Below are 24770 nucleotides of genomic sequence, written 5' to 3' on the forward strand. Positions count from 1 at the left end.
ACTGTGTTGACTTGTTTTATTATTTGGGGCATATCTGCACGTATGTTTTCTCCACTAAATAGTCCTATGGGAGTAAGGAGTGCATCCTCATTCATTGTTACATCTTGCACATTTCCTCACAATAATATTAACATTAAATACCATTTATAAAATCCCTACTGTGTGGTATGTCATCTCTCTGCATGTTATTTCAAGTCCTTGCATCTCTGTGAGTCTGTTATCCCCTTGTTTGTTTATGGTGCTAAATGAAACATTCTGAGATAACAAACTTCCATGGTGAAACTACACATTATGAGACATTTCCAGCTGGTATTACTTAGATGGAGAACATCTATGAAAATCATGCAGTTGGTTATCATGATAACTGTTGCATGCTCCTGGTATCTTATGGGAGGGAAGCTAGGGTACTAACTGCCTCAGAATGTAGGACACAGCTTCTCTCAGTTAAGAATGGTCTTATCCAAAATGCCAACAGGGCCTAATTGGAAGTCATTAGCAGGAGATCCTTTGTTCATTCCTCTTGAACGACTCTCTCCCTTTTTTTGTGTGAACTGCCTTAAAAGACCTGTATCCAGCTCTAGTTAAGCTGCCTGGGATAATGACACTCTAACAAAGCAAAACAAAACAAAAGAGCATTTGGAGGAATCATGGGAAATGGAGAGAGATTAGTTTCATCTGGATTTTAGCTTCTCATCTTCGGCACCATATCTTCACAGTAAGTAAATGAGTAAGGTTATTTCCAGGCACTTAATTCAAGTGGCCTTTCCCTCCCCCAGTGACCCTATTAGCCAACTGATAATGTAAAAGATGTTAAACATAACCTGCCTTCCCCTTGACATCCCTCACACTGCGAACAAATTAAGAGTTCTCTTTATTCCATCGTTTACTATGGGAATAATAAGCGTAGGAGCTCAAAATGCATTTTTATATACTTTAAAAAATAAATCATTTGCAAGTGATGTTACGCAAAAATCTGTCTCCTCTGACAACTGCGTTGTTTGCAGTGCTGCCGACTGGAAATGACACTAAAAGCATGCAGTGATTTAAGAAGCTGGTTGACTCATGCACCAGCAGAGGCAGGGTTGATGGGTGAGGGCACTGAAAGAGCTTGCAACATCTGCAGGTTTTCATTGCCCTATGAAAATTAGGCAAAAAGGTTTTCAAAAATAAACTTTTATGCATTCCACTCATCGTTGACTTTATTTTGAGCTTAATGTATGATTAACCAATGAGTTCTTAGCCTTATCAGTGAAAACCCATCCATTTTTCTTTCCGTCTTGACACAGAGCAGCAATATTGCCATGGGCTGCCATGGATAAATGATGGTAAGGTAGTAAACAGCATGCAATCAATAATAGAAATTCCCCCAGAGGTAGCCTCAGCTTGGACAGAAAGTGGTGGGAAAGGAAGCAACATTTCCTAAATTAGTGTAAGCTTACCAACGCCTTTGCTCTATTTCCCCCTCTGCTGGCTGATGGAAGAAACAGCATCAGTTCCTTGTATAGACCTCACTGTGATTATTGGCAGCAAGCACATCATTGCTTAGAGCATTTGGCGCGTACCCACACGATCAAGTCTAAGGCCAACCTTGGACAAAGTGGTGTTAGAATTAGTCCTCAGCATCTTCCTCTCTTCTCCTTCACATTCACCCTGATCTTGACCCTCACTCTACACTTATTTCTAGTTTAAAAAGAAAATCAATTAGAAAGCTCATTACTTACTGCCCGCCCTTTCTTCCTTCTGGAGAGGTTTTTGTCTAAATTTTGGTGTGGAAAAGCTTATGAAATGAACAAAGAGTAAGAGATTCCAGGAAAAGGGAACAGTATGCACAAATGTAAAGAGGGCGAATAAGTATGGTGTGCACCAGAGCTAGTGTGAAGTTCAGAGTTGCTGGCACAGGGCACACTGCATTTGACATAAGGGGTGATAGGAGAAAAGAAATCAAAGACCAGCTCAGGGGGAGCCTCCCCCTTTTTTTTCCTTTTCTTTTTTTTCTGAGACAGAGTCTTGTTCTTCTTGTCCAGGCTGGAGTGCAATGGAGTGATCATGGATCACCGCAATTTTCGCCTCCCAGGTTCAAGCGATTCTCCTGCCTCAGCCTCCTGAGTAGCTGGGATTACAGGCACCTGCCACCATGCCCACCTAACGTTTGTATTTTTAGTAGAGATGGGGTTTTACCATGTTGACCAGGCTGGTCTTGAACTCCTGACCTCAGGTGATCCACCTACCTTGGCCTCTCAAGTGCTGGGATTACAGGTGTGAGCCACTGCTCCCAGGGGGAGCCCTTTTGATCTGATCAAAGCTTGAGCTTTACCATGTAGAGGCCATGCAGAGTTAGCTAGAACACCCTGGAGATAGTGTGGAAGCAGGATTTGGGGGGGGGAACAGAAAGAGTGAGGAATCTTTGCAGTAATTCTAGTGAAAAATGATGCAGGTCTAAATAAGGGGAGAAAGTGTTTAGATTCCAGAAATATTTAGAGATTGGTGATTGACTGGGCATGGGAATATTACGGGAGGGGAAGGACTCAAAGGCAGCTTCAAATCTTTTCCCTGCCCAAATAGTAGTTCCCTCCAGTAAGACAGGAAATACAGAAAGATGAGAAAGTCTGGGGAGACTGAAGATGAGTTCAGTGTTTTTCCTTTACAGTAGAGATTCTCACGTAGAATGTAAGTAAAAAGCAGAAAATATGAGGGGTGGAAATGTATATTTGGGATTTATTCTGACTAAAAATGGATAGTTAAAACCATATAAGTGAATCATGTTGCTCAGAAAAGTGTTATAATAAAGCCACATGCATTTGCCAATATAATCACTTTTTAAAATTGGATAAATATATAGAAGAAAAGTACCACAGAAGGGGGAAAGAAGGTAAAAAATGTAACGTTTCATTGACATCATAGAAGCTGGGCAGGAATCAATGATTATATTCGACAGAGAGATGCGGATTAGATAAGCACTATAAATGTTGAGCATGGGGCATTGTGGGAGGTTGAGTGAGTGTAATCAACGTGAGTGTGGGCGGGAGGTCAGTGGGTCTGAGAAAGGGGTGTGTGGTGTGTGATTGTGTGTGACTATGTTTGTGTACGGGGCATTATGAGTAAATGTGCAGAGCAAATGAAAAATTAAGAATGAAAGAAATCCAAATAAACCAGAAAGTAAAAGCCTCTGCCATGAGTAGGTGACTCTATCTGGGATCTTAAATGAGAGAAAGTTGTGACAACAGCAAACGAAGATGTCACCTTAAAAGAGGTTGCATTGTTTTAGAGCTGAAGAGGCCAGATAATGTTTAATGACTGAAGGAAAAGATTTAATCTGGAGGGAGCAGTTATGGCTATGGAGAGGAGTCCACTGACAAAGGAGGTTCTCAGAGAGATGCCAGGGCAGGGGTGATGAGCAAAGATGGAGGAATTGGCTTCATGAAAAATGCCTTCTGCAGCTGGAGGTTACAAAGTAAACAAAGGTGCTCGAAGAAGACATTTGAGGGAGGTCAGATCACGAGATTGGTCGATTTACTCCCCAAAGATCTCCATTTTCTTGCCAATACTAATGCCAAGGTTTTTCAGCACTCGTCACGGTGGAGGGACAAGAGAGTGGTCTGAGGAAGGCAACGGAGGTTTTCAGTGCTCAATAAATGAAGAATCAATACAGTAAGCCCTGCCTGGATCAGCTGAGGGATCAATGGCAAGTAGAATCCATCAATTTCCAGCCCACCCAGCTGAGTCCTGGTTCACAGCGCTCCCAAAAACCCAATTTGAGTCAAAGGGTAGATTGTTGGATTGATACCAGAATGAGGTATTACTAGATGGAAAGGAGGAAAGCCTGGGGATAGAGATTCTAAGGGCGTAAACTCATGTCCTCACGTCAGAGTCCCAGACAAGAAGATAGAAGAGGAAAGCCGTCAATAGGCACTTTCAGACAGAGAAAATGGAAAGAAGAGTAGAGTGGCAGGCTGTAGCCTAGGAAACTGGCAACAGTTGATTGTGCACCTCTCTTTTCGACTGTTTAAATAACCTCATATTGGTAGTTTGGAAACAGCTTTGTTGGGAGTATTTATGCCTTGGAAAGCAGCAAGCACCACAAACCAGGGGCTCATTTTTTTCAGGAAGCCAGCCTACTGACACACCACTGGATTAAAAGATAGAATGTGAGATGTCATAGTAAGTGCAGAGTGCTAGACTGGGGGCCTTACAAACAACAGAAATATATTTCTCATGGCTCTACACCTAGAAAGTCCAAGATCAGGGTGCCAGTATGGTCAGGTTCTGGTGTGGGCCCTCCTCTGGGTTGCTGTATCTTTGCATGGCAGAAAGAGAACAAAAGGGCTCTCTGGGGTTTCTTTTATATAAGGGCACAAATCTTATCCATGAGGGTGCCACCCTTAGGTAGGAGGCCTCACCTCTTAACACAGTCACATTGAGGGTTAGGATTTTAACATGAATTTGCAGAGGGATACAGACATTCAATCCATAACATGAGCATTAGTCATTTTAGAAGAATAGGAAGTCATCGTCAGAATCTAAAATGTGGACATTTAGTATTAGTGACATAGAAAATGATGAAAAGTTTCAGGATGTTTTTGTTTCTTCAGATTAGCCAGTTAATTTGTTTGTCAGTTAGTTTTTAAAGCCTGAAGCTGAGGCAAAGAGAGAAAACCATGTAAATGGAGTTCCAGGCTATTGTAGTACATGATTTATAAACATGAGTATTAAATTTTCCTAGGTAGAGGGCAAGAATCTATTCAGGCACTCAAATCTCCAGTTAATTAGAAGCCACAATGAGAAATTAGATAAGTGACATCTATGAGGAAAAGGAGAGAAAATGACATCATGAACCTCAAGAGAAGAGTAATGTTTCTTCCAGATCTTCCCAGTCTCACTGCATTTAATAAGATACAATTCCACAGACTTTTATTGTTCACAATATTATGCTAGATGTTAATATGGAAAGGAGCACTTGATGGTGAATAATTTAAACCTTCATATGAAACATTACTTTATTTCTCTTGTAAAATGTTTAAAATTAAAAATTTAGTGGCAAAAAAAGCCTCCTTTTTCTTACAATTTTGTCCTATGAACCCCATTGGTAAAAGCTTGCTCATTTGAATGTTGCTAGGGAGTTGCTAAGGGGTATTGTACAGATAAATTTGCTTTGCATTACCTGTGATGACCCATGATGAAAGGAAAAATGCCTCTTTCTTTTTTCAAAGGGAGTTAAAAAAAAAATCGGACCATTCCTAGTTGAGTGCTTAATACCCAACAGGTGTCCAAGAAACGTTTACTGCATTGTACTGAATCTCCCTGAATGTCCTTCACCTTGGAAGATTTTCATCCATTAGCTTATATTAATTTTTATTAACTGGCTTTAATTTTTATTTAATTGTGATGCTATTAAATTGATAGTGATTATTCTTCTCCTGTTTCTTTTCTATGAGTAGAATGACAGGACATTTCTGAGCAGGGTAGGCGAAAGTAAACAACTTCTACAGGCACTGGCAGAAAAATTTAAAATACGCCTCAAGCCAGGTGCACGGCACATGCCTGTAGTCTCAGCCTCTTGGGAAGCTCAGGTGGGAGGATTGCTTGAACCCAGGAGTTGGAGGCCAGCCTGGGTAGCGTAGTGAAACTTCAATCTCTAAAAATTAAAATATGCTTCAAATAACAGCATGAAGGCCATTATCTTATTATGTCTACTCAGAGAGCTGCCCTTAGATTAGAGGTTCAGAAGCTGTTTTGGAATAAGCACTGCTTTAAGGACATGATAAATACCGTTCGTCCAACACCCAGTAAAAAAATCATTGTTCGTGTTACAGTACAGAACATCCCCAGCTAGTAATAACTGGTCTTAACCTTCCACTCCCATTGCTTCGGTACTTTCTCTTAACTTCTGCATCCAAGACTACTGCTCTCCCTCTTGTAGCCGCTTGAAAGCACCACTCCACATCATGACTTATTTTCTGGCCATAAACTCTGTCCCTCAGAGCAACAGGCCTTCTAGATGCAAACTCCCAGGAGCCCGCGCTGCAGAGAGGTCAGCCAGGGTTGGGGTTGCACAGACCCTCCCGCTATCTCTCAGTTGCATGCTGTCCCTAGAACGAAAACATACCTAGCTGAGGGTCCTTGTGTCAGAATTACCTAAAGCAACAACTCTTTCCATTTGTTTTCACCACTCCTCTTCACAACACCACGAACCATTATCCAAGAGAAACACCAGGCTCTCCTTCACCCTATCTTTTCCCAAGGCAGCTCAGAAAACATTTTTACCTCTTGCCTTAAGCCCCAAAAGATTCTATTCATGAAAATATGAAGGTCTGGCACAGTGGCTTACTCCTGTAATCTCACCACTTTGGGAGGCCAAGACGGGCAGATCACCTGAGGTCGGGAGTTCGAGACCAGCCTGACCAACATGGAGAAACCCCGTCTATACTAAAAATACAAAATTAGCCAGGTGTGGTGGCATATGCCTGCAATCCCAGCTACTCGAGAGGCTGAGGCAGGAGAATCGCTTGAACCAGGAGGCGGAGTTTGCAGTGAGCCAAGATCGCGCCATTGTACTGCAGCCTGGGCAACAAGAGCAAAACTCCACCTCAAAAAAGAAAGAAAAAAAAAAGAAAGAAAGAAAATGTGATATGAAAAAACATAGAAAGATACTACAGAAGTAAAACTTTACTGATGTCATAAAGAAAGACATGATTCCATGAAGATGAAAGAAGAAACACTTAAAAGATGGGAGTTCCTGCAATCTCAATGATAATTTATATGAACAAAATCATTCTGAATTTTACCTTAACTTGAGGCATGAAGAAAAATATAGGCAATGATAGAAAACAATTGGAAAAAAAAGTTACCATTGACGAAGGCATTCTATCATTTTTTTAAACACCTTAAGCATATACAGGTTAAAAATTATCTCAAAACAATATAGAAGAAACATATTCTTATAAAATGTCTTGGCTTTGTTGTCTGAGTATTTTGAAAACAAAAAATAACCATACCTCTACCATATCAATTCTAGTAAATTATAAAACTAAATATTTAAAAAACTAACTTAAAATATAAATATTCAATGGGCCTTTACAAGAAGTAAGTTGTCGAAAGAAAATGTAATGAACAAAATATGAGAGAAAATTAATGCATTATTTAAAAATGTTTCATTAAAATTTATAAAGAAATAAACAGGCCAAGCATAGTGGCTCATGCCTGTGATCCTAGCACTTTAGGAGGCTGAGGCAGGAGGACCACTTGAGCTCAAGAGTTCAAAACCAGCTTAAGCAACATAGTGAGACCTCATCTCTATTAAAAAATAAAAAAGGGAAAAAAGAAAAAAAGGAAAAGAAACAACCAGGTACAAACTAAAACAATTCATTGCTAGGAAAAATAATGTAATGAAAGTACATAAACTTGAAGTTAAAATGATTTAACTCATTGATGAGGGAAAAAATAAATTTTCTTGTAATGGACACCTCAGTGTTTTACCCAATCCTCTCAGCCAAAACCGTTTCAGTGAAATGTGAACAATTCCAAACTCCAGCACCTTCATCTCTTTGCCCGAGAGCTTTCTCTGTTTCGTCTGGTAAAAGTCACTTCCTTTTACAACCGCTAGCCAAGGAATAACAAGAGTAAGTAATGAGCCCAGCTCTCTAGTCCTGTGTATGGGATAACTGTGAATTTCTCAGTTCTATAATGGGATTAAAGTTAGCCTATCTGTGCTGACAATCTGCTCAAAACGCACATTAGGGGATTTCTTCTGTCCCTGTCTCATTTCCCCATTCCCCTACCAGTGTTTCCCAGGATTAGCAACCAAATTAACTGCTTATTCTCATATCCTAGCCTCGTAACAGCTTCTGGGGAACTCAAGTTAAGGCACACATCCACAAAAAAGGTGGGTTGTGCAGAGACAAATCATAAAAGAAGAAAAAACTGTCAAAAATAAATGTATTTTGCCTCACAGGTATCAAGGAAATGAACATTAAAAGAATAACTAATTTTTTTAATTTATCAGATTGTCCAAGATTTAAAACTAATCCTTAATGTTATAGAAACTCTATTCAGTGAATACTTTCATATTCTGCTGATGAGAATGTACATCAATAAAAACCATGTAAAAAGGGAAATTAGCAAAATATATCTTTCCAAAATGTTTATGCTCTTTGCTCATTGAGTACACTTTTATTACTTCTTTATTCACTAAATTACATGAAATTTAATGTGCTTTGATGCACAGCATCTTTATGCTAATTATAAAATCAGACTAAGGAAACCTAAGTACAGACTCTCAGAGTGTTAGTTATATTAGAGGAAATCAGTAAATGGGAGGAGCTGGGGTTAATGAGGAATGACAAAATTTCCTTGGATTCCCTTGTTTGTCTCCATTCCTCTCGGCTCTGGTGTTCCACTGCCCTCAGGGTCCTGGCTCTGTTACATGCCTTTTTTAAAGTTTTCTGCTGGCCTGATTCTTGACCTTGACTCTTCCTAAATTATGAAATTGTATTTCTGTCATTGGCTTACCTATTTTTTCCTGGGTGCCTGAATTGTATCTCATTCAGTTTTTAGTATCTCTTCTCCCATAAAGCGATGTTACCACTTCTGTCTTGTAACATATTATCACCCAAACTACTGCTCCATTTGCTAGCATGCGCTACCAGGGTCCACGTTTTAAAATAACGTGCCAATTGTGCTATTTTACAATTCATGTTCTCAACAGTGACTGGAAAAAAGATAAAACTAACAGACTTTAACATATATATTCCAGAATCTAGGAATTCTATTTTTTAAAACACTGGGTTTTTCTTAAAAAAAAAAATTGAAACATGAAAATCACTAATAAATGATTGGGACACTGTGTGTGTTTGCGTGTGTGTGTATGTGTGTGTGCACCCGTGTGTGTGTGTGTGTGTGTGTGTGTGTGTCTGTAAAAATACCTCAAAGGTTTCCTAAGCTCTTAGCATAGGAAGTGAAATTTTTCTCAGTTCTAGGTTTTGAAGTGATGGGTTCTTCCATGGTAGCCCCACACCCCAGGGATTCACTAGTGCTTGATCAATTGGCCACCCGCAAAGACGCTCTGGTTTCGGCAAGTAGGTGCAGAGTTGGTGCCAAACCATGAGTTACAGAAGTAACCACCGTCGATGATCAGGTGAGAAGTTCTGTTCAAAGAAATGCCAGGAAGTTGGGCTCCAACTTTAGACTTGCATTTTGGTAACAGAAATGTACATACCAATCTCAAAGAGCATTACCTAACTACTTCCGGGAAGGTAAAAGATGAAATAAATGCATTGTGAAATTAAATAGGTATTTAAATTTACTACCAGCATTTAAAAATAAAACTTATTTTTTATTCTATGTAAAATCACCTGTCATATTTAACACTACATAAACCATATGGTAAAGTGTATTAATATTCCCGGATCAAATATATTTAAATATTCTCTTTGGCTTAGTGATGGATTTGTGGGACAAAACTTTGGCAATTTCCACTACACAAGTGGGTCGTGCTGACCCATGAAAATCTCAATGTGCCTGATAACTACATGTCTCAATATGAAGCTCAGACTTATAATACCAGCGCTTTAGGAAGCCAGGTGGAAGGATCACTTGAGATCAGGAGTTCAAGACCAGCCTGGACAAGCTAGCAAGACCCCATCTCTACCTAAAAATTTAATAAATAAAACCTCAGCCAGGCACAGTGGCACATGCCTATGGTACTAGCTACTCGAGAGACTGAGATGGGAGATTCCCTTCAGTTCAGGAGTTAAGGTTACACTGAGTTATGATTATGCCACTTCATTCTAGCCTGGGTGACAGAACACAACTGTAAAATATATATGTGTTTATATTCACAAATATGTATATATTCATATATATATGAACACACATATATAGGAAGTTAAGTGTATGCAGATTTAGATACCTTCCATTAACATGTGATGGGACTGTGTTAGTCCATTTTCACACTGCTGTAAAGACATTGCCCTGCACTGGGTAATTTATGAAGGGAAAAGGTTTAACTGACTCACAGCTCAGCATGGCTGAGGAAGGCTCAGGAAACACAATTACAGCAAAAGGTGAAAGGAAGCAAGGTAACTTCTTCATAAGGTGGCAGGAAAGAGAAGTGCCTAGTGAAGGGGAAGCATCCCTTATAAAACCACCACATCTCTGGAGAACTCAATATCATAAGAACAGCATGGGAGAAACTGCCCTCATGATTCAATTACCTGCACCTGGTCCCTCCCTTGACAAATCAGGATTATAGGAATTATAATTCAAGATGAGATTTGAATGGGGACACAAAGCCTAACCATATCAAGGACCTTATGATTTGTGTGGCTTTTATAGGTTAAAAATACTTGAGAAGTATTTAATGTTACACATCAAATAAAATATTTGAAAGCTGCTGGAAATAATAAAAGATGAATACCTTATATTTACAGAGATTTTATGTTTCCAGATATTTTCATTGAACTATTTGCACTTTATGCTTACAATATGTTTATAAAGCAAAAGGAGTCAGTGAATACAAAATTCTACTTCCCAAATGGGACAGACCAAAGACGGGAATTTGCCAGAGGTTAAAAATCTTGGTTAACAAAGACCTGAATAAGTGTATCTTTGCTGCCTTGTCTTTGTGCTCTTCAAAACAAGTGACCTTGAAAGTGGTAATCTTCCCCTGGCAGAATTTTGTTTTTAATATGAATAATGAATATTTATTGGCTTCCCAGATAGTATTTTAACAAATCAGCTCTGAGTGAGACACTTATTTATTTTACAGTGGAGATAACCTCTGCATGTGATTAATCATGCCTTATAATTATAGTCTGCATATGAGTTCATTTTAACCATGTGTCATTGAATTATTTGTTAGTAATATTGTTTTAGCCCAGCATTTCAATTAACTATACATATCATTGGTTATTAGAAATCATATCATATGATTTCTAATGATTCCTCAGTTTTAAAAATGAAAAACTGTGGATTTTTGTGTATTTTAATTTGCCAGATAAAACAAAAACATTCACTAAATGATGTTAGTTTATTTTGTGCAAAAGATCAATAATAATATTAAATACATTCATACTAATTTGAATTAAAATAAGTGAAAACTCTACACTTTGTCTAGTATTTTGAAAAGATGTTCAGTCTCTAGCTGGAAAGTGGAATCACAGTGCTGGAGTCTACAACATACAAAACATAATAATAAAACATCTATTGATGCTTTGATTCAAAGTTTGCAAAACCTACTTGTACATATGATGTCATCAAATTTAGACAATAATGAATAGTAGCTAACGAATGGAAAGGGTCAATCTGCCCTGCTACAGTCAGTTTGGGCTCCTACCACTTATGAGGGATTTTCATGGTTTAGAATGAATTTCTGCAGAAATGTGAATCCACTATCCAGTGTTTTTAAGAAAAGCTACTTCTTACATTCTGGAAAATATGTGCATAATGTCCTCTTAATTTCCTGTCATCAATACACACCCCTTACCACCATCACTTATGGCATTAATTGTAAAATAGCAAAATCAGTTCATGCTATTCAAACATGGAGCATGGTAGCTTCATTCTATCAAATAGCACAATATTCCAGGTGATAATGTACGAAAAAATGGAATAAGTGACTTTTGAATCGTGGGAGGAATGACTTTGAAAACTGGATGAGATCCAAGTCAGCTACCAGGGATAGAACAAATAGGCCAGGGCCAGACTAATGCCAGAAATGCAATATATAGCTCAGGACAAGTGAAGACCTGGAAACAGGCCAAGAGAAGGTGCTTCCAAGACTCCGGCAATGGTGAACCTGAGAGCCAGAGCCTTGAGGGCAGTGCAACATCAGTTGCATGAATACATGAAGGAAAAAGGTAAAGGGATTCACAAAACTTTTGTCTATTCTCTCATAAACTTGCCTCCTCCACTCTTCCCAGTTTCCCTTATAATAACTAATATTCTGAGAGCTTGAATGTAGGTTTTTCTCATCTCTAATTTTATTTTTAATACAAAGAATACAATAAATCAAAGTCTTTTCTAATTAATTAGATATAATTTCTAATAGATCAATAAATAATTATTAAAAGTGGACATACTGAGTTGAAAAACATAAATGTTTTAAAAATATATCTGTAAGTATTTTTGCTAAATCACCTTCACAGTATGGGAAGATTTCCTGAATATACCCTTTATAACACTGAGTTTTTCCTCTTAATTTTGGACAATCTTATAAAATAAAAATAGGATCTCCCTGTTTAATAACTGCAAAGTCAAAGTTTTTTCACTTTTCTTCTGTGGGTTTTCTGTGAATAAATATTCACATTTATTCCATAATGGTTTGTCTACTCATTTTTTATAAATTTTATATTTAATTAACAAAATTGTACATATTTATAGGATACAATCTGATGTTTCAGTATATGTTTCCTATATGGAATGGTTTAACTCAGGCTAATTAATAAATTCATGATCTTAATGCTTGTCTTTTTTGTGATAAAAACATTTCAAATCTACTCTTTTACCAATTTTGAAAACTTTAAAAATTGTTATTGAAGTGTGAATTAATTTGGATTCTTAGAGAAACTTTACCTTAAAGTGGTATTTGAATGAAAATAGTGGATTGAGTTGGTAATCCTGGAAAACCCTGATCAGAGAGAAGGGAAGTCAGGCAGAGAAGAGAAGAGACAAATAAAGGCTCTGTGTTTTAGTAGGTTTCCATGCAAAATCATCCCACCCATGGACTAGAAAGCTGAGGTATTTCCACAACAACTTCTGTCTGTCTATGGCTAGCGACTGTTAGGGGATTGGGCATTAACTCTCTGCCATTTTCAGCCCGCCAAAGGTAACCAGGGGTGAGGAGAAGTGAGTACTGGCTTCCTGCCAATATTATGAGACAAGAAGAGTAGGTGAATTATCCATGGTGTCTGTAAGATGGATTTTTGCATTCATTGTTGTGAAGAAATCTTTTAATTTTGAAGGATATTAATTCTTCATCATTTTTCTAGCAACTATTTTTTCTAACTTATATTTGTCTTTTAATTTTTATGGATATTTTCACATACAATTTTAAAGTGTTGTAACCCTTTTCACTTACATTTTGTCCATTGTTCTTATACTTAAATCCACTTCCCACTAGAAGTTTCAATAAATATTCACCATATTTTAACTTAGATATTATTTTCATATTTGGAATTCCACATACTATAAGAAAACAAAAAATAACTGTAATATTTTCACTGTAAACATTGAATGCATTTGAATAGATGCTCATACATTTGACATTGGTCAGTTGCATAATCTGTAAGTATTCTCTCTTCCCACTCCCTAATAGAAACTAAAATTTTCTTTGGAGAATTTTCCATTCATCATTGTGCAGCATTGGACGAACCCTAATTGTGCAACTTTTACCATGGATACTACCATGGATACTGGAACAGACAATGGGCCTTTTCCAATTGGTATATGGCATTCTCTGTGCTCACAGGGTCTGAACTGGGAGTCCCTCAATCGAGGGGAAGCACAGGGATTTGTTTGACTTTCTGGTGAAGCAATGCCCTCTCCACGTGGATGAAATTGAGGAAGCCATAGCTATAGTTGCTGCTCGCACCTGTCTGACAGTTACATGGTAAAGCAGCCTGAGAACTAAGCCAACACAGAGAAGAATGCCTGAATGGCAGAGGAATAGACCTGGAATCTTAACTAGATTGAGTCTGTTACATTTTTTCAATGTCATCATCCAATAAATCCTCTTCATTTTTTAAAGCAGTTTTTGTTTCACTTTCGTTAACTTACAAGACACAGTCCTGATTTAATTGAATATATGTACTTTTTGTTAAGATCGTATTCATTTTTAGATGGAAAAGAAAATTATTATAGTTAAAGATATTTATAACTAAAGAACATATAAATTATTTATGATAATAAAAGAAAATAATTACCCGATGTTAAATGTGAATGCCCTTAGTTTTCTATAGAAAGTACTGGCAACATTTGTTCTTGTCTGTGTACAACTCCAAAGTATTTATTTTCTGATATGGTTAGGCTTTGTGTCCCAACCCAAATCTCATCTTGAATTGTAATCCCCATAATCCCCATGTGTCAATGGAGAGACAAGGTAGAGGTAATTGAATCATGGGGGCAGTTCCCCCATGCTGTTCTTGAGATAGTGTGTGAGTGAGTTCTCACAAAATCTGATGGTTTTATAAGGGGTTCTTCTCCCTTTGCTAGGAACTTCTTGCTGCCACCATGTGAAGAAGATGCCTTGCTTCCTCTTCACCTTCTGCCATACTTGTAAGTTTCCTGAGTCCTCCCGAGTTATGCTGAACTGTGAGTCAATTAAACCTTTTTCCTTTATAAATTACCCAGTCTCAGTGGTTCTTTATAGCAGTATGAAAATGAAGTAATATATTTTCTTTGCAAAGATCCTTCTATATATAATATACCTTGATAAATAAGAAGACATTCTCAACTTTAATAATAATTGTGTTTTAAGAAACCATACAGACATTTAGTCAAACTGATTCATTTTACAAATAAAGAAACTGAGGCTCATTGAATTTAAGCTATCTCTTTCCAGAACTACTGGTTAACAAAGAAAAATGACAAATCAGGCCTCTGGGTTTTTTTTTCTTTGAGTATTTTTATTTGAAATTGTTAATTCCTTGGGGACAACAAAAGTTTCTGAATATTAACGCATTATCTCTGTTGATTTAAATGTTTATTCTCAAAATATTTGTATGTTGCTCATCAATTTACTATTTTTTGATATATGACAGGAAATTATTCTCTAGTCGAAGAATGTTGATATATGTCAATTAAGTATAATCACACTCATGCTTGGGATTTTTTTGTACTATAAAAAGTTTTATGACTTTTTAGTAAAGATTGCTTAAAGTTTAATAGAGAAAAATACATAATCAACTAAGAATTGAATAAACTGAATAACAAACAGATGGAAAACCATTCACGATCAAAGTTCCATCCATTTGATGTTTTGAGGAGTCTTTGTTTAAACTGAGTACATTTTATATGTGAAATCTTAGTGTATTAATGCAAATGTGTCTACTTTAAAAATGATTCATTTGCATTTCCTGAATTGTCCCAGAAACACTCACGTTGTAAGGCTGCAGAAAAAGTCTAGTTCTAGTATACAGTGTTAGTGTCAGACTTCTCTCACTATAGTGACCAGAAATATTACTCTTCCACCAATTTCACTGATGAGATCAGAAGTATAATAAATGCCATCGCTGGTAGGTTTTACTTTTAATTATTTTTTTATTTTCAAAACAAATACAATAGACAATGTTTTTCATCTCTTTATATTTTGTATCAGACTGAGTTCCACTGAAATAAGAATGGCATAGGCCGGTTGATTTCAAGAATGCTTCTGTAAAGCAAAACATTTTTATCAACTAAACTAACATGGCTCTTACGAATTTGATAACAAAGGTAACAGCTGAAATGCAGCAGTGGAGAAAAGCAAAAGAAAACTACACTATAGACTCAAATTCATTATTTCAACAGATAGCATGAGATATGTATATCACATACTATTTTGGACTATTAAAATTCAATAAGTTTTGCTTTGCAAAAATATGTAATGCCATCAATGATAAAAAAAAAAAATCAACATTCTAATAACATTTACCTTGGATCCGATTTCATTTTTCCCTGAAAATGTCAGTTTGTAAAAAAATGTTCAACTTTTATAGTTCATAGTAACTACTGATAATTTTATAATTACAATGAGTCAAATAGTATGTTAATGGTTTTACATAAATGATCTCATTTGATATTCACATCAACCATTTGGGAGAACTGTTTTAATGACCTCTCATTTCTAGATCGGGAAACCAGGATTCAGAGTGGTTAAATAATTTCTCTAAGGTCTCAGAATTTTACATAGCTAAGATGAGATTAAACCCAAGTCAGTTTCACATTTAAATATCATATTCTTGATGTTACACTATGCAGCATTTCTGCCTGTCAATTTTCTTCACTCCTGAATTATTTTATGTTACTTTGATCTGGCGTTTTCCGTACTGGTATTTGGGATCTCTTGAGTATGGGTAATGAACACATTTCAGACACCATGACATTTACATGGTAAATAATCTTGTCAAAAATAAAACTGATCACCATAAATTCTGATCTTTGTACTGTTCCCACTTTAAGTCAATATGTTTGAGAGCCTACCCTGCTCCAAAGACTAGATTGAATTTTAAAACCTAAAGATGAATATGATACACTTCATACTCTTTAAGATTTCTCAAACTGCCTCAATTTATCTTGAAAAATCATAACTCTAGCAAAGGAAGGCATAGGAAAAGAGAGAAAAAAATTCTAACATTTCTGGGTTTGTTTTACATTTTTTAAAATTTTTAATTTTTGTAGGTATATAGCAGGTATATATATTTACAGCGTAGATGAGGCATTTTGATACAAGCACGCAATGTGAAATAATCACATCATAGAGAATAGGGTATCCATCCCCTCAAGCATTTATCCTTGCGTTATAAAAAAATCTAAGTTGAGTTATTAGTGACTGTAGGCACCCTACTGTACAATTAAATAGTAGGTCTTATTCATTCTATTTTTGTACCCGTTAACCATCCCCTTTTCCCGCTTTGCTCCCCACTCACTTCCCAGCCTCTGGTAACCATCCTTCTACTCTTTATGTCCATGAGTTCAATTGTTTTGATTTTTCGATCCCGCAAATAAGCGAGAATATGCAACCTTTGTCTTGATGTGCCTGGCTTATTTCACTTAATGATCTCCAGTTCCACCCAGGTTAGTGCAAATGGCAGGATCTCATTCTTTTTTATGGCTGACTAGTATTCCATTGTGTATATGTACCACATTTTATTATCCATTTATCTGTTGATGGACACTTAGGTTGCTTCCAAATTTTACCTATTGTGAACAGTGCTGCAACAAACATGGGGAGTGCAGGTTATTTCCTTAATATACTAATTTCCTTTCTTATGGGTATACACCAGCCAGTGGGATTGCTCTGTTTTTAGTTTTTGGATCATACTGTGGCTCTATTTTTAGTTTTTTGAGGAACTTCCAAATCGTTCTCCACAGTGGTTGTACTAATTTACATTCCCACCAGCAGTGTACAAGGGTTCCCTTTTCTCCACATTCTCGCCAGCATTTTTTATTGCCCTTTTTTTTTTTTTTTTAATATAAGCCATTTTAACTAGGGGGTGATGGTATCTCAGTGTAGTTGTGATTTACATTTATCTGATGATCGATGAAGTTGACTACCTTTTCATATGCCTGTTTGCCATTTGTATGTCTTCTTTTGAGAAATGTCTATTCAAATCTTTTGCATATTTTTTGATGGAATTATCAGATTTTTTCCTATAGAGTTGCTTGATCTCCTTATATATTCTGGTTATTAATCCCTTGTCAGATGGGTAGTTTGCAAATATTCCCTCCCATTCTATAGGTTGTGTCTTCACTTTGTTGATTGTTTCCTCTGCTGTGCAGAAGCTTTTTAACTTGATGTCATGCCATGTGTAACTTTTTGCTTTGGCTGCCTGTGTTTCAGGGGTATTGCTCAAGAAACTTTTGTCCAGATCAATATCCTGGAGAGTTTCCCCAATGTTTTCTTACAGTAGTTTCATAGCATTAGGTCTTAGATTTAGGTATTTAATCTAGTTCAACATGATTTTTGTATATGGTGACACATAGGGGTCTAGTTTCACTCATTCTTCTGCATATGGATGTTCAATTTTCCCAGCACCATTTATTGAAGAGAATATCTTTTCCCCAATGTATATTCTTGGTCAAAAATGAGTTCATTGTAGGTGTGTGGATGTGCTTCTGGGTTCTCTTTTCTATTCCATTGCTCTATATGTCTATTTTTATGCGAGGACCATGCTATTTTGATTCTATATCTCTGTAGTATAATTTGAAGTCAGATAATGTGATTCCTCTAGTTTTGTTCTTTTTGCTTAAGATAGATTTGACTATCCTGGGTATTTGGTGGTTCTACATAAATTTCAAAATTGTCCCATTTCTTTGATGAATGTCATTGATATTTTGATAGGGACTGCATTGAATCTGTAGATTGCTTTAGGTGGTATAAACATTTTAACTATTAATTCTTCTGATCTATAAATGTGGAATATTTTTAATTTTTGGTGCCCTCTCTCATTAGTGTTTTATGGTTTTCATTATAGAATTCTTTCTCTTCCCTGGTTAATCCCTAGATATTTAACTCTATTTGAGGCTACTGTAAATGAGATTATTTCTTTTTCAGATTTTTCACTGTTGGCATATAGAAACGCTACTAATTTTTGCATGTTGGTTTTGTATTCTGCAACTTTACTGAATTTATCACTTCAAGTAATTTTTTTGTAGAGCCTTTAGGTTTTTCCGAATGCAAGATTATATCATTTGCAAACAAGGGCAATTTTACTTCTTCCATTCCAATTTGGATGCTCCTTATTTGTTTCCCTTATCTGATTGCTCTAGCTAGGACTTACGGGACTATGTTGAATAACAGTGGTGAAAGTGGGCATCCTTGTTATGTTCTAGATCTCAGAGGAAAGGTATTCACTTTTTCTTCATTCATTATGATACTGGCTGTGGGTCTGTCATATACGGCTTTTCCTATGTTGAACTATGTTCCTTCTATACTCAGAACTTGCTGGAATTCATGTTCTATCCATTGGGATGTGCAATTTCCCTCTGGCTAGGGCTGCTTTAAATGCTTCCTTCATGGGCAGGCAACAGCTAGGTTTGGTCGGTTTTCCTTTCTTCTGTAACAGAACAGCATAGAGTTCAATGCCTCACCATTGTCTCCTTCCCCTAGTACCTAGAGAAGCTCTATAAACCATACTCCTCTGTAAGCAGGGTGGGAGAGGGGTGGTGTCAGCAATTCAAGACTCTTTTTCTACCTCTTTAGTGCTTCTTTCAAGGACATGAAAGTAAAACCAATACTATGAGGGCTCACCTGGTTTTTGGTTCTCATGAAAGTGTTTTATATGTGTAGATAGTCATTAAATTGTCATCCTTGTCAGAGGGATGATTGGTAGAGACTTCTATTTCACCTTCTTGCTCCTGCACTCTATTTCTGATTTTTTTAGAGCTGTGAATATCATTCCTTAGTTGATATGGTTTAAATGTGTGTCCTTACCAAACCTCATGTTGAAATGTAAACCCCAATGTTGGAGGTAGGGCCTGGTGGGAGTGATTGGATCATGGGGGTGGAATTCTCAAGAATGGTTTAGCACGATCCCCCTCCCCCTTGGTGCTGCCCTCGCCATAGTGATTGAGTTCTCTTGAGACCTGATTATTTAAAAGTGTGTGGCACACCCCTCACCCCACAACTGTCTCTGTCTTGTTTCTGCTCTTACCAGGTGATGTGCAAGCTCCCTCTTCACCTCTCACTATGATTCTGTGCTTCCAGAGGCCTCTTCAGAAGCAGACTCCAGTGTTATGCTTCCTGTACTGTCTGCAGAACCAGGAGCCAAGTTAACTTTATGTCTTTATAAATTACTCCGTCTTAGGTATCTTTCTATAGCAATGCAATGCAAGAATGGACTAACACACTAGTGAAAGATTGCTGGCTTTGAAATTAGCTTTCTATTTGCGTACTACTCAATTCACAGATATTCAACAGCAATTATGTAAGGAGAAGTTGGAAAAAAGGCAGAGATGGGAACACAGGTTTTGAGAAAGTCTATGTGCAGCATTTGGCCGAGCAAAGAGTTTTACTTAATTGTACCATTGGGTAACCAAATGTATCCTATCCCACCCCATTTTCCAGTGGTCAGTTCCTGTGTTCCCTTATATTACTGTGTAACAAGTTACCACAAATCTATCAGCTTAAACCAGCACTCCTATCAGGTCACAGCTCTTTAGGTCAGAAGTCTGACATGGTATACCTGGGTTTTCTGCTCATGGTATCACACATTTGAAATCAAAGTATCTGCAGAGTTGAGTCCTCATCTAGATGTTCTGAGGAAAAATCTGCTTCAAAGCCCATTCCCATGTGGGAGAATTTAGTTCCTTGCCACTGTAGAACTGAGGCTATGCTTCCTTGCAGGCTGCTAGTTGGGGCTTTCTCTTACCTAGAGACACCCATACTCTTTGTCTATCCTATATCTCCAAGCCAACAAAAGTTCTTCAAAAATCTATTACGCTTTAAACTACTCTGACTTCCTCTTATGCTACTAGCCTGAGAAAGTTGCCTGTTTTTAAGGGTTTTCATAGCTCCTTAAGGATTAAACCCATCTGAGAAAACTCCCAGGGACATAGTCACAGACTTTGAGTATTAGGGCAGGACACAGCTACTTCTAATGGATATTCAGAAAGTGTGGGGTCCATCTTACATCCCTTCTGAGACTTTTTTTTTTTCAAGTTTGTGTCAGTAGCACATTTTGTGACCACCCCACTTATCTCAGTGCTTAGTATGTCATCTTCCTTTGCACCTGGTGATGCCATGTCCCAGAACTCTTGGCCACAGTGCCTTCAGTGGGCTGTTGCTCTGTCTTCCACGGAAAGAAGAGAAACTGGAATGTGAGAAAAACCACCCTTCTCTGAATTCCTTTTCCTCATGCCTCCCAAGCACACTTCATTGGTATGCCAGACGTCACTGAGGGATGAGGACATGATCAAGAATTACAGTTGAGAAGGGAATCACACTCAGGATAGTATTTTGAAAGATGGAGCCTGTACTAGGGTGAGGAAAAGAAGGTATTGAGGTTGCAAAACTTCAAAAATCACTCTTGGATCTGTGGAAATGCTAGCTCTGCCCTCACTGATCCTGCACTTTCAGGGACATGAGAGCCAGTTTTCTTTTATGTTGTACCCTTGTCACCTGACCCTGAAGGAAACATTCACTTTCCAGGTTGCACCTTGCCAGACCCTAGTTCCAGCTCTGTTCAAATCCATAAAATGAGATGCATGAGACTACTAAGGCAACTGAATATACCGAAATAGGATTATTAGAGTAATAAAAATTAAATATGTGATACTGTAATACCTGAGCTTATGAATGCAGAAAATAAAAATATCCAGGAATGAGTCCAGTAATTTTGAAATAGTGGTAAACATAAATAATATTTTGAAATATCTGTAAATACATAATTTGATTTCAAAACATCCCTGATTTTTCGTTGTCAGTCAGTGTTTAGAAACACTGCAAGCATTACAATACTGGGGGCAGGGGGGTGTGCACATTGCTTATATTCACAATAGAAGGAAATGCTGACCTCTTATTCAAGATTCCTCATTGGAAAGATATATTTTTCCTCCCAAGTTCACAGACTCCTTTAATTCTATCCATTAACTCCAGTTTAGAACTCCAGTGTAAAACCGTCGTTCAACATTCTGAATATTTAGAGGAATTGGGGAGGAAAAACAAAGAGAAAAAGCTGTCCTAATTCCCCAAGAAAAAACAGATTCAAATTTGATTTTTAGATTATTCCTGAATATCTACTATATGCAGTGTGTTTATCTAGAAAAGTGACAAAGGAAACGAAAACACCTTATTTAAAAATAAATAAATAAAACTAAATTATAGAAGAATTTTCTATGCAGTCATTGTGCTGGCTTTACAACAGGATTTCTACTGCTCCCAAAGAGAGCTGAGTTTCAATTATTGAAACTTATGTTTGATCTAGTTTAACTAACCTATTTTCAGTGGGCCTGGTCTTGGAAGGAAGGGAAAGATGCAAAAAAATAAGATTGTCTGTAGGCCCTTTTTGTACTAAGTCAAAACACTTTACTGATTCATCGAAGATTACCAAACTGCAAGATTCCTAAGCGGTAGTAAATATTTAAAGCTCAGATGGAAACAGAATTAGAAGCAAGAATTAAGTCGCCTAATCCTTTCACCTGCCCAGAGGCAATGGGAAAGCTTAATGAGAGAAACCTTTGGATATTTGCTGATGACGCACTTGTGAGCTCCCCTTCCATTACTGAACACATGGAGAGAGTAATTTTTCAAGTTGACATTCACTTTTGAAAATGGTTTAATATGTTAAAATAAATCCAACAAATGTAAAGAACCCATTATTTTAAAGGAGATGAGCAGCAATAGGCAGATTCATGTCATGAGAATAATTTTATCTTGGTAAATGTCTTCTGCATATCATCTGCAAAGCTTTTTCTAAAAATAAACCCTTGAGAAACTAACCCCAACTGCTTTTTTTTTTTTTTTTTGCAGTATGTAGAAATCTTCAAAATACTACAATTTAAAAGCAAATTTGACCAGAATTGGTTTACTTTCACTATTTTTTTTTTACAGGTTGAAGTGCCATTAATTTTACAAATAGTTTCCCAAAACGAGCCTGATATTTATAAAAATAGGGCCTAGGATAGATGCAACTAGCAGAATGCAGGATTAATAACTCACTTACAGGGCTGAGCTTCAGTGTCTCCATTACAAGGAACACGGTAAGATGCTCACACCTTTCAGCCTTAATTCTGACGCTGACCTCCAGGATGTATTTTAACTATGATGCCAGGTGCTGGTGAAGGGCGGAGTCGGAAGAACTGAATTTGGCTCTTTCTTTTACTAGCTGGATGGCCTTGAGCAAGAGCCTTATCCTTACTAAGTCCCAGTTTATGTATCTATAGAGTGAAGCTAGCAGCCTCACTTAAAGGGCTATCGATGAGTATTGAATGAAATAACATATTTGGAAGAACTTACAAACTATAAAATATATGAGGTTGTTTGGCATGTACTTTTTAATTTGTTTTGATTTCATTTTAGTTTTTTTTTTTAACAGGTTTATTGGGTATGACTGATATACAAAACTTTGCATGTATTTAATGCATATAATTTGATTCATATGTCTGGACATATGCATACAACCATGAAGCCATTATAACAATCAAAGCAGCAAACATGGAGGTTGACTGTTATTTCATAAATTATTTTAACTTTTATTTAGTTTTTTTTTTCAAATAGGTGGTTCAGGTAAAACAAAGTTTAGCAGCTTGGAAAGGACAAAGTGCTGGGTACTTGATGCCGGAAACTCCAATGCTCCCAATAAATGATGAATGAATGACTCTCCATAAGTGATATTAGGTTCCATGTAGATGTTACCCTGGACTGTCATTTATAGATCTCTCAAGAACTCAAGGGGTAAGCAATCAGAGTCACATAATTCTACAAGAAAGGTAGCTAGGCACATGGAGATTATTCACCCAAATCTCCTGGCTTTACAAGTGGTAACTACCCATTAAAGGCGAGATAGCCCAGACCAGGTGCTTTATAAGTTTAAGAAGGTTAAGTTGCCAATTCTGTCATAACAAAAACATTTGTTAGGCGTACAGTGTAATTCACATCTTTTGTCAATTTAAACTAGTTGCAAAAAATCGGTTACAGAAGAAATATCTTCACAAATGTTTTCTTGAAATCTAACATAATGTGTGCAAGGGTGTTATCTTGCTAATTACCAAACCAGGAAAAGGTTGCTGTTTAACAGTTTAGTTCAAAATAATTAGCCTCAAAGAGGTTGTGATTTAGAAATGCTGCCCATAACTCCCATTAACTTTAATTAAGTTTATGGTGCATGCAGAAAAAAGAAAAGGGAGACACAGAGCATAGTGCTCACTTTTAAAATTAAATTTAGGGTAAATTCAAGAACTACCGTTTCTTGTCGACCTGGTCTTCCTTTTGAAATTATTCCCACAATTTGTTTATGACCATTTTCACAACATTAACTTTGATAGTTTTTTGTTTGTTTTAAACCACTCCATGTTTATCCTTTTAGTGCGCCTCATTTGTAGACCTCTAAAATTGTTTGTGAACGGCAAGTTATTTCCCAGACGTCCTATTTCTTTTAAAGTCAGTCTTTTTTATGATCATTTTGAAGCTGTTTCTCCCAGTTCATTCTCCTTCTCCTGGAGCCACACTGTTCATGTTCACACTTCCTGATTCTCCCCTCAGTGAGACATTTGCCACATATTAATATCCGATTTGAATTACCTATTGCTTTTCCAGCTTTTCCAAAGAAAGACTTGCATTTTTTTTCCGCTTAAAATATATGCTGTGTCCTTGAAAATCTAAACTGTAACCTAGACTTAGGGGAATTATCAAGAAAAATAATCCGGGGGCAAAAGTGCTAATGGAAATGCAGGCAGAATGAGGGGTGTCATGGGGAGGGGAATCTACCCTCACTTTTCATAGTATACGCACCTCTTCACCCAAATATCATGGACAACTTGAGTCTTCTACTAGCAAAATTATCAGAGATTTTCCCTCAATGTTACAACTTCCATTTCTTTAAAATCATAAAATATTTTTAGCACATAGAAAAGTATAGAAAAATAATCATTCCATTTCTCAGAAAATTAAATTTTAACATTTTGCCATTACTGCTTCCATTTATTTCCTATTGCTGTGTAACAAACCACGACAAGTCTTGTGGCTTAAAACAACAGAAATTTATTATCTCACCATTTCTGTGGAAGCCTGGTACCATACGACTCGCCTTCTGTTTGAAGTATCCCAAGGCTGACACCCAGGTGAGGCCTGGGCTGCATTTCAAGCTGTGGGTAAAACAATCTACTTCCACATTCATTCTCGTTAAAAAAATTTCAGTTCCTTGCAGCACCAAGACTGAAGTCCCCATTTGCTCTCTGGCTGTGAGTCAGGGGCTGCTCTCAGCTGCATTTCTTGTCATGTGGTCCCTCCATCTTCAAGCCAGCCATGGCATATCGGATCCTTCTTGTACTTTAAATCACTGACTTCCTCTATCCCTGACCTCTAGACCCAGATTTAAAGGCTCATGTGATTGAGTCAGGTCCACCCTCTTTTTTTTTTT

General features: G+C 37.1%; 1 pseudogene; it reads right to left on the reverse strand.

The window, feature by feature from the left end:
- Positions 1-1060: 1060 nt before the first annotated feature.
- Positions 1061-24770, reverse strand: part of LOC108304728 — a 29315-nt pseudogene continuing 5605 nt past the window's right edge.

The sequence above is a fragment of the Cebus imitator genome, unplaced genomic scaffold, assembly GCF_001604975.1.
Source record: "Cebus imitator isolate Cc_AM_T3 unplaced genomic scaffold, Cebus_imitator-1.0 Scaffold57, whole genome shotgun sequence".
NCBI classification, from domain to species: domain Eukaryota; kingdom Metazoa; phylum Chordata; class Mammalia; order Primates; family Cebidae; genus Cebus; species Cebus imitator.